Source organism: Idiotropiscis lumnitzeri, unplaced genomic scaffold (assembly GCF_059441095.1).
Source record: "Idiotropiscis lumnitzeri isolate Australia: NSW breed Sydney's pygmy pipehorse unplaced genomic scaffold, RoL_Ilum_1.0 HiC_scaffold_108, whole genome shotgun sequence".
Lineage (NCBI taxonomy): Eukaryota > Metazoa > Chordata > Actinopteri > Syngnathiformes > Syngnathidae > Idiotropiscis > Idiotropiscis lumnitzeri.
In genome coordinates, this window is record NW_028283646.1 from 379,744 (window position 1) to 391,927 (window position 12,184).

The window sequence follows — 12,184 nt, forward strand, 5'->3', positions numbered from 1 at the left end:
GCACATGCTCCTAAAAATCCAAACCTTCACCTGTAAATAAAACGTCCCGACCTGAAGACATCTTAATGTTATTATTTTGTTATACACACAGTGCCGCCAAGTGGAATCAAAAATTTGTTTTTATTTTAATTTTCACGTACTGCATGGTGCCCTTTTGACGAATCCGACTGAAAATTAGTCAGAAAAGACTTAAGACAATGATCTTACTCTCTGCCGAATTTTGTGACGTTTTGGCAAAAGGCGTGGCTATTAAGGTGCTGAAAAGTCCGATTGTACTCTGTGGCAACAAAAGCTCCGGCAACATGACTCAGATGATCCTATCTTCTCGAAGTTGTACACATTTGAGGATACTTCAGCCCTGAAGACATCTACCAACTTATTTTACATCGTAGTAGTAGCGCCACCAACTGGTAAAAGCTAATACAAGTTATTTTCTTGGATGTTTTTCTCCGTGCAACTCAACAAGGTCGCCCTCATATATGCTCGGATGACTGTTTCGGCCATGAGGATGTCACAATACGAAATTCGTGATTTTTCGTGAAAAGTTGTGGGAGTGGCATTGCACTGTTCAGCAATAAAACAAAGCTGATTATGAGGTTCTAAATATGAACGACAACTCGTAAAACTTTACACACACATCAGGCCGAGCAAATTTATCAATATTTTATACGTTAGTTGTGCAGCTTTTTTGAAATGGCTCGCCATGGCCCTCGAGAAATGTTAAAAAAAAGCAGCTCTGGTTGAGTGTTTCACCTCGCTTTTTGTAAATTTTATGGAGTACAGTGAACCCTCGGTTATCGCGGTTAATGGGGACCGAGACCACCCGCGAAAACTGAAAATCCGCGAAGTAGCGGCGCACCTTCAAAAATGCTTAAAAAAAAAATACAATATATATAATAAATATATAAATATATATATATATATATATATATATATATATACGGGGAGAGAGAGAGTGAAATTCATGTTATAACAAAAAAAACAAATTATTATTAAAACGTATTATTTTTTTATTCCCCAGCCATTCTTTTTGTATTTATTTAATTACTCCGACTTTTACCTGCTGGTACGCCGTCCGGTGTGCCCTGTGAAATGAAAGGTGGCATTCTTTATTTATTTATTCATTTATTCATTCATAACTGACAGCCTCGCGCTCCGCTCGTGCCCGGGCAGAAGAGGTGCTCCAATTTGGCTTAACTGTGACACACGCCCGTCCTCCTCCCCCGGAGCTTCCATTCGGTTAAACTTAGGGGCCGCTTGGCACCGCCCGTGCCCGGGGAAGGTGCTCCTCTTCGGCTTACTGTGACGCGAGCATGCCCTCCTCCTCCGGAGCTTCCATTCGGTTAAACTTAGGGGCCGCTTGGAACCGCCCGTGCCCGGGGAAGGTGCTCCTCTTCGGCTTACTGTGACGCGAGCATGCCCTCCTCCTCCGGAGCTTCCATTCGGTTAAACTTAGGGGCCGCTTGGCACTGCCCGTGCCCGGGGAAGGTGCTCCTCTACGGCTTAACTGCCACGCACGCTGGCCGGAGCTCTGGTACGGTCCGAACCGCGCGAAACGTCGCCACCGATCGTGTCCGGGGGAACGTGCTCTTCTTCGTCCACTCTCCTCTTCGCCCACGCTCTTCTTCGGCGCACGCCGGCCGTCTAACCGCTCCAGCGCCCCGTCGTGCCGCTCGGCGAAACTACAATGCCCCCGAATATTTTTTAGACCCGCGAAGCACTGAACCCGCGAAAGGTGAACCGCGAAGTAGCGAGGGTTCACTGTATGTATAAGACCAAGACCTACAAAAAAGTCTCTTGGAGCAATGAGCTAGGTTTTACAGGAAGTCGGCCATTTTGAATTTACTTAAAAGGGGGCGGGTCACCACAATGGACTTTGTGTAGAAATTATTATTGGGGCCCGAGCAGCGACCGTGGCGAGGTCCCTATTGTTTTTGTAGAAAATATTATTACTTTTATTATTATTATTATTATTATTATTAGGGCCTGAGCAGCGACCGCTGCGAAGTCCCTATTGTTTTTGTTGAAATTATTATTATTATTATTTTTCCGATTGTTCGATCGCATTTTTGACCCCTGAAACATGCACAAAAACTCACCAAACTTGGCAGTCTCATCGGGCATGGCGAAAAATTTGATATTTTAACGTCTAATATGAACAGGAAGTGAGTTATGAATTTTTGAAAGTCCGACTTTTGCCCTTTTTTGCATGTTTACAGGGGTCATTCTTTTGCACCCTGATCCTAAAGGCTTCATCTGATTGCCTTAAAATTCTGTCTGTAGCATCTGAAGACCTGGCACAAACACTGGGGCTAAAATTTTTTGTTTCCGAAATACTATATGACGGGGGCGGGGCATCAAAGTTTTCACTTAAGATTTCCTTCGCCGCAATGGACAAAATGCTTAATAACTCTCCTGCACATGCTGCTAAAAATCCAAAACTTCACATGTACATAAAGAGTCTGTACCTGAAGACATCTATATGTTTATATTCAGTTATACACCTTGCGCCAATCAATATCATTTTTTACATTTTGACGTACTGCACGGTGCCCTTTTAACGAATCTGATTGAAAATTGGCTAGAAAAGACTCAAGACATTGATCTTACTCTATCCCTATTTTTGTGACTTTCCTTCGAAGGGCGTGGCTATTACGGTGCCGCAGAGTCTGATTATTCTCCGTGGCAACAAAAGTTCCTGCAAAATGATTCAGATGATCCATCTTCTCGAAATTTTTCACATTTGAGGATATTCAGGCCCTGAAGACGGCTGCCAACTTATTTTTGATCGCAGTGGTAGCGCCACCAACTGGTTAAAACAAATACAAATCATTTTCATTGATTTTTTTCTCCGGGCAGGTTAACAAAATCTACCTTACATTTGCTCGGATGAGTGTTTAGGCCTTGAGGATGTCACAATACGAAAGTCTTTCGCCTTCTTCAGAGTGTCACATGATGGTGTCTTGTGGCCCGTCTTTATCAGCTGATGTTCCATGAGGGCGTGACTTGCCTGTCACAAGAATGAAGGCAAGTCACGCCCCCCGCTGTCCGTTCACTCCGCCAAAATGCTGCTCCAGGTGGTAGAGAGGATGAAGGCTCCCTTGTCTCTGTTCATGGTTTTTATGCCTCGCTTGCAGATCTCAATGGCCTCTCTGATCCAGCGCTGTTGTTTGTTCTCTTCGGTGCGGATGACCCTGCCCTCCTCCCGGTCCATGATGTGGTTTTCCCTTTTGCAGTGGTCAGTGATTGCTGATTTGTAATGTTCATGTTGTGCTTGTTCTTTTACTGCTCTGATTTTTCATTTTTTTGACAGGTAAGTCACACCCTCATGGAACATCAGCTGATAAAGACGGGTCTCAAGACACCATCATGCGACACTCTGAAGAAGGCGAAAGACTCGCCGAAACATGTCAGGTAAAAAATTAACCTAAAACATAATTGTCTGCTTTTAATGAATCAGTCAAATATCAATAATAAGAAGACAAAATGAACCTAATACAAATAAATGAATGCTTAATAACTCCCCTGCACATGCTCCTAAAAATCCAAACCTTCACCTGTAAATAAAACGTCCCGACCTGAAGACATCTTAATGTTATTATTTTGTTATACACACAGTGCCGCCAAGTGGAATCAAAAATTTGTTTTTATTTAAATTTTCACATACTGCACGGTGCCCTTTTGACGAATCCGACTGAAAATTAGTCAGAAAAGACTCAAGACAATGATCTTACTCTCTGCCGAATTTTGTGACGTTTTGGCAAAAGGCGTGGCTATTAAGGTGCTGAAAAGTCCGATTGTACTCTGTGGCAACAAAAGCTCCGGCAACATGACTCAGATGATCCTATCTTCTCGAAGTTGTACACATTTGAGGATACTTCAGCCCTGAAGACATCTACCAACTTATTTTACATCGTAGTAGTAGCGCCACCAACTGGTAAAAGCTAATACAAGTTATTTTCTTGGATGTTTTTCTCCGTGCAACTCAACAAGGTCGCCCTCATATATGCTCGGATGACTGTTTCGGCCATGAGGATGTCACAATACGAAATTCGTGATTTTTCGTGAAAAGTTGTGGGAGTGGCATTGCACTGTTCGGCAATAAAATAAAGCTGATTATGAGGTTCTAAATATGAACGACAACTCGTAAAACTTTACACACACATCAGGCCGAGCAAATTTATCAATATTTTATACGTTAGTTGTGCAGCTTTTTTGAAATGGCTCGCCATGGCCCTCGAGAAATGTTAAAAAAAAGCAGCTCTGGTTGAGTGTTTCACCTCGCTTTTTGTAAATTTTATGGAGTACAGTGAACCCTCGGTTATCGCGGTTAATGGGGACCGAGACCACCCGCGAAAACTGAAAATCCGCGAAGTAGCGGCGCACCTTCAAAAATGCTTAAAAAAAATATACAATATATATCATAAATATATATATATATATATATATATATATATATATATATATATATATATATATATATATATATATATATATATATATATATACGGGGAGAGAGAGAGTGAAATTCATGTTATAACAAAAAAACCAAATTATTATTAAAACGTATTATTTTTTTATTCCCCAGCCATTCTTTTTGTATTTATTTAATTACTCCGACTTTTACCTGCTGGTACGCCGTCCGGTGTGCCCTGTGAAATGAAAGGTGGCATTCTTTATTTATTTATTCATTTATTCATTCATAACTGACAGCCTCGCGCTCCGCTCGTGCCCGGGCAGAAGAGGTGCTCCAATTTGGCTTAACTGTGACACACGCCCGTCCTCCTCCGTCCGGAGCTTCCATTCGGTTAAACTTAGGGGCCGCTTGGCACCGCCCGTGCCCGGGGTAGGTGCTCCTCTTCGGCTTACTGTGACGCGAGCATGCCCTCCTCCTCCGGAGCTTCCATTCGGTTAAACTTAGGGGCCGCTTGGAACCGCCCGTGCCCGGGGAAGGTGCTCCTCTTCGGCTTACTGTGACGCGAGCATGCCCTCCTCCTCCGGAGCTTCCATTCGGTTAAACTTAGGGGCCGCTTGGCACCGCCCGTGCCCGGGGAAGGTGCTCCTCTACGGCTTAACTGCCACGCACGCTGGCCGGAGCTCTGGTACGGTCCGAACCGCGCGAAACGTCGCCACCGATCGTGTCCGGGGGAACGTGCTCTTCTTCGTCCACTCTCCTCTTCGCCCACGCTCTTCTTCGGCGCACGCCGGCCGTCTAACCGCTCCAGCGCCCCGTCGTGCCGCTCGGCGAAACTACAATGCCCCCGAATATTTTTTAGACCCGCGAAGCACTGAACCTGCGAAAGGTGAACCGCGAAGTAGCGAGGGTTCACTGTATGTATAAGACCAAGACCTACAAAAAAGTCTCTTGGAGCAATGAGCTAGGTTTTACAGGAAGTCGGCCATTTTGAATTTACTTAAAAGGGGGCGGGTCACCACAATGGACTTTGTGTAGAAATTATTATTGGGGCCCGAGCAGCGACCGCGGCGAGGTCCCTATTGTTTTTGGAGAAAATATTATTACTTTTATTATTATTATTATTATTATTATTAGGGCCTGAGCAGCGACCGCTGCGAAGTCCCTATTGTTTTTGTAGAAATTATTATTATTATTTTTCCGATTGTTCGATCGCATTTTTGACCCCCGAAACATGCACAAAAACTCACCAAACTTGGCAGTCTCATCGGGCATGGCGAAAAATTTGATATTTTAACGTCTAATATGAACAGGAAGTGAGTTATGAATTTTTGAAAGTCCGACTTTTGCCCTTTTTTGCATGTTTACAGGGGTCATTCTTTTGCACCCTGATCCTAAAGGCTTCATCTGATTGCCTTAAAATTCTGTCTGTAGCATCTGAAGACCTGGCACAAACACTGGGGCTAAAATTTTTTGTTTCCGAAATACTATATGACGGGGGCGGGGCATCAAAGTTTTCACTTAAGATTTCCTTCGCCGCAATGGACAAAATGCTTAATAACTCTCCTGCACATGCTGCTAAAAATCCAAAACTTCACATGTACATAAAGAGTCTGTACCTGAAGACATCTATATGTTTATATTCAGTTATACACCTTGCGCCAATCAATATCATTTTTTACATTTTGACGTACTGCACGGTGCCCTTTTAACGAATCTGATTGAAAATTGGCTAGAAAAGACTCAAGACATTGATCTTACTCTATCCCTATTTTTGTGACTTTCCTTCGAAGGGCGTGGCTATTACGGTGCCGCAGAGTCTGATTATTCTCCGTGGCAACAAAAGTTCCTGCAAAATGATTCAGATGATCCATCTTCTCGAAATTTTTCACATTTGAGGATATTCAGGCCCTGAAGACGGCTGCCAACTTATTTTTGATCGCAGTGGTAGCGCCACCAACTGGTTAAAACAAATACAAATTATTTTCGTTGATGTTTTTCTCCGGGCAGGTTAACAAAATCTACCTTATATTTGCTCGGATGAGTGTTTAGGCCTTGAGGATGTCACAATACGAAAGTCTTTCGCCTTCTTCAGAGTGTCACATGATGGTGTCTTGTGACCCGTCTTTATCAGCTGATGTTCCATGAGGGCGTGACTTACCTGTCACAAGAATGAAGGCAAGTCACGCCCCCCGCTGTCCGTTCACTCCGCCAAAATGCTGCTCCAGGTGGTAGAGAGGATGAAGGCTCCCTTGTCTCTGTTCATGGTTTTTATGCCTCGCTTGCAGATCTCAATGGCCTCTCTGATCCAGCGCTGTTGTTTGTTCTCTTCGGTGCGGATGACCCTGCCCTTCTCCCGGTCCATGATGTGGTTTTCCCTTTTGCAGTGGTCAGTGATTGCTGATTTGTAATGTTCATGTTGTGCTTGTTCTTTTACTGCTCTGATTTTTCATTTTTTTGACAGGTAAGTCACACCCTCATGGAACATCAGCTGATAAAGACGGGTCTCAAGACACCATCATGCGACACTCTGAAGAAGGCGAAAGACTCGCCGAAACATGTCAGGTAAAAAATTAACCTAAAACATAATTGTCTGCTTTTAATGAATCAGTCAAATATCAATAATAAGAAGACAAAATGAACCTAATACAAATAAATGAATGCTTAATAACTCCCCTGCACATGCTCCTAAAAATCCAAACCTTCACCTGTAAATAAAACGTCCCGACCTGAAGACATCTTAATGTTATTATTTTGTTATACACACAGTGCCGCCAAGTGGAATCAAAAATTTGTTTTTATTTTAATTTTCACGTACTGCACGGTGCCCTTTCGACGAATCCGACTGAAAATTAGTCAGAAAAGACTCAAGACAATGATCTTACTCTCTGCCGAATTTTGTGACGTTTTGGCAAAAGGCGTGGCTATTACGGTGCTGAAAAGTCCGATTGTACTCTGTGGCAACAAAAGCTCCAGCAACATGACTCAGGTGATCCTATCTTCTCGAAGTTGCACACATTTGAGGATACTTAAGCCCTGAAGACATCTACCAACTTATTTTTCATCGTAGTAGTAGCGCCACCAACTGGTAAAAGCTAATACAAGTTATTTTCTTGGATGTTTTTCTCCGTGCAACTCAACAAGGTCGCCCTCATTTATGCTCGGATGACTGTTTCGGCCATGAGGATGTCACAATACGAAATTCGTCCTTTTTCATGAAAAGTTGTGGGAGTGGCATTGCACTGTTCGGCAATAAAACAAAGCTGATTATGAGGTTCTAAATATGAACGACAACTCGTGAAACTTTACACACACATCAGGCCGAGCAAATTTATCAATATTTTATACGTTAGTTGTGCAGCTTTTTTGAAATGGCTCGCCATGGCCCTCGAGAAATGTTCAAAAAAGCAGCCCTGGTTGAGTGTTTCACCTCGCTTTTTGTAAATTTTATGGAGTACAGTGAACCCTCGGTTATCGCGGTTAATGGGGACCGAGACCACCCGCAAAAACTGAAAATCCGCGAAGTAGCGGCGCACCTTCAAAAATGCTTAAAAAAAATATACAATATATATAATAAATATATAAATATATATATATATATATATATATATATATATATATATATATATATATATATATATATATATATATATATATATATATATATATATATATATACGGGGGGAGAGAGAGAGACAGAGAGTGAAATTCATGTTATAACAAAAAAAACAAATTATTATTAAAACTTATTATTTTTTTATTCCCCAACCATTCTTTTTGTATTTATTTAATTACTCCGACTTTTACCTGCTGGTACGCCGTCCGGTGTGCCCTGTGAAATGAAAGGTGGCATTCCTTATTTATTCATTCATTTATTCATTCATAACTGACAGCCTCGCGCTCCGCTCGTGCCCGGGCAGAAGAGGTGCTCCAATTCGGCTTCACTGTGACACACGCCCGCCCTCCTCCCCCGGAGCTTCCATTCGGTTAAACTTAGGGGCCGCTTGGCACCGCCCGTGCCCGGGGAAGGTGCTCCTCTTCGGCTTACTGTGACGCGAGCATGCCCTCCTCCTGCGGAGCTTCCATTCGGTTAAACTTAGGGGCCGCTTGGAACCGCCCGTGCCCGGGGAAGGTGCTCCTCTTCGGCTTACTGTGACGCGAGCATGCCCTCCTCCTCCGGAGCTTCCATTCGGTTAAACTTAGGGGCCGCTTGGCACCGCCCGTGCCCGGGGAAGGTGCTCCTCTACGGCTTAACTGCCACGCACGCCGGCCGGAGCTCTGGTACGGTCCGAACCGCGCGAAACGTCGCCACCGATCGTGTCCGGGGGAACGTGCTCTCTTCGTCCACTCTCCTCTTCGCCCACGCTCTTCTTCGGCGCACGCCGGCCGTCTAACTGCTCCAGCGCCCCGTCGTGCCGCTCGGCGAAACTACAATGCCCCCGAATATTTTTTAGACCCGCGAAGCACTGAACCCGCGAAAGGTGAACCGCGAAGTAGCGAGGGTTCACTGTATGTATAAGACCAAGACCTACAAAAAAGTCTCTTGGAGCAATGAGCTAGGTTTTACAGGAAGTCGGCCATTTTGAATTTACTTAAAAGGGGGCGGGTCACCACAATGGACTTTGTGTAGAAATTATTATTGGGGCCCGAGCAGCGACCGCGGCGAGGTCCCTATTGTTTTTGTAGAAATTATTATTATTATTATTTTTCCGATTGTTCGATCGCATTTTTGACCCCCGAAACATGCACAAAAACTCACCAAACTTGGCAGTCTCATCGGGCATGGCGAAAAATTTGATATTTTAACGTCTAATATGAACAGGAAGTGAGTTATGAATTTTTGAAAGTCCGATTTTTGCCCTTTTTTGCATGTTTACAGGGGTCATTCTTTTGCACCCTGATCCTAAAGGCTTCATCTGATTGCCTTAAAATTCTGTCTGGAGCATCTTAAGACCTGGGACAAACACTGGGGCTAAAAATTTTTGTTTCCGAAATACTATATGACGGGGGCGGGGCTTCAAAGTTTTCACTTAAGATTTCCTTCGCCGCAATGGACAAAATGCTTAATAACTCTCCTGCACGTGCTGCTAAAAATCCAAAACTTCACATGTACATAAAGAGTCGGTACCTGAAGACATCTATATGTTTATATTCAGTTATACACCTTGCGCCAATCAATATCATTTTTTACATTTTGACGTACTGCACGGTGCCCTTTTAACGAATCTGATTGAAAATTGGCTAGAAAAGACTCAAGACATTGATCTTACTCTATCCCTATTTTTGTGACTTTCCTTCGAAGGGCGTGGCTATTACGGTGCCGCAGAGTCTGATTATTCTCCGTGGCAACAAAAGTTCCTGCAAAATGATTCAGATGATCCATCTTCTCGAAATTTTTCACATTTGAGGATATTCAGGCCCTGAAGACGGCTGCCAACTTATTTTTGATCGCAGTGGTAGCGCCACCAACTGGTTAAAACAAATACAAATTATTTTCGTTGATGTTTTTCTCCGGGCAGGTTAACAAAATCTACCTTATATTTGCTCGGATGAGTGTTTAGGCCTTGAGGATGTCACAATACGAAAGTCTTTCGCCTTCTTCAGAGTTTCACATGATGGTGTCTTGTGACCCGTCTTTATCAGCTGATGTTCCATGAGGGCGTGACTTACCTGTCACGAGAATGAAGGCAAGTCACGCCCCCCGCTGTCCGTTCACTCCGCCAAGATGCTGGTCCAGGTGGTAGAGAGGATGAAGGCTCCCTTGTCTCTGTTCATGGTTTTTATGCCTCGCTTGCAGATCTCAATGGCCTCTCTGATCCAGCGCTGTTGTTTGTTCTCTTCTGTGCGGATGACCCTGCCCTTCTCCCGGTCCATGATGTGGTTTTCCCTTTTGCAGTGGTCAGTGATTGCTGATTTGTAATGTTCATGTTGTGCTTGTTCTTTTACTGCTCTGATTTTTTTCATTTTTTTGACAGGTAAGTCACACCCTCATGGAACATCAGCTCAAGACACCATCATGCGACACTCTGAAGAAGGCGAAAGACTCGCCGAAACATGTCAGTGAAAAAATTAACCTAAAACATAATTGTCTGCTTTTAATGAATCAGTCAAATATCAATAATAAGAAGACAAAATGAACCTAATACAAATAAATGAATGCTTAATAACTCCCCTGCACATGCTCCTAAAAATCCAAACCTTCACCTGTAAATAAAACGTCCCGACCTGAAGACATCTTAATGTTATTATTTTGTTATACACACAGTGCCGCCAAGTGGAATCAAAAATTTGTTTTTATTTTAATTTTCACGTACTGCACGGTGCCCTTTCGACGAATCCGACTGAAAATTAGTCAGAAAAGACTCAAGACAATGATCTTACTCTCTGCCGAATTTTGTGACGTTTTGGCAAAAGGCGTGGCTATTACGGTGCTGAAAAGTCCGATTGTACTCTGTGGCAACAAAAGCTCCAGCAACATGACTCAGGTGATCCTATCTTCTCGAAGTTGCACACATTTGAGGATACTTAAGCCCTGAAGACATCTACCAACTTATTTTTCATCGTAGTAGTAGCGCCACCAACTGGTAAAAGCTAATACAAGTTATTTTCTTGGATGTTTTTCTCCGTGCAACTCAACAAGGTCGCCCTCATATATGCTCGGATGACTGTTTCGGCCATGAGGATGTCCCAATACGAAATTCGTCCTTTTTCATGAAAAGTTGTGGGAGTGGCATTGCACTGTTCGGCAATAAAACAAAGCTGATTATGAGGTTCTAAATATGAACGACAACTCGTGAAACTTTACACACACATCAGGCCGAGCAAATTTATCAATATTTTATACGTTAGTTGTGCAGCTTTTTTGAAATGGCTCGCCATGGCCCTCGAGAAATGTTCAAAAAAGCAGCCCTGGTTGAGTGTTTCACCTCGCTTTTTGTAAATTTTATGGAGTACAGTGAACCCTCGGTTATCGCGGTTAATGGGGACCGAGACCACCCGCAAAAACTGAAAATCCGCGAAGTAGCGGCGCACCTTCAAAAATGCTTAAAAAAAATATACAATATATATAATAAATATATAAATATATATATATATATATATATATATATATATATATATATATATATATATATATACGGGGGGAGAGAGAGAGACAGAGAGTGAAATTCATGTTATAACAAAAAAAACAAATTATTATTAAAACTTATTATTTTTTTATTCCCCAACCATTCTTTTTGTATTTATTTAATTACTCCGACTTTTACCTGCTGGTACGCCGTCCGGTGTGCCCTGTGAAATGAAAGGTGGCATTCTTTATTTATTCATTCATTTATTCATTCATAACTGACAGCCTCGCGCTCCGCTCGTGCCCGGGCAGAAGAGGTGCTCCAATTCGGCTTCACTGTGACACACGCCCGCCCTCCTCCCCCGGAGCTTCCATTCGGTTAAACTTAGGGGCCGCTTGGCACCGCCCGTGCCCGGGGAAGGTGCTCCTCTTCGGCTTACTGTGACGCGAGCATGCCCTCCTCCTGCGGAGCTTCCATTCGGTTAAACTTAGGGGCCGCTTGGAACCGCCCGTGCCCGGGGAAGGTGCTCCTCTTCGGCTTACTGTGACGCGAGCATGCCCTCCTCCTCCGGAGCTTCCATTCGGTTAAACTTAGGGGCCGCTTGGCACCGCCCGTGCCCGGGAAAGGTGCTCCTCTACGGCTTAACTGCCACGCACGCTGGCCGGAGCTCTGGTACGGTCCGAACCGCGCGAAACGTCGCCAC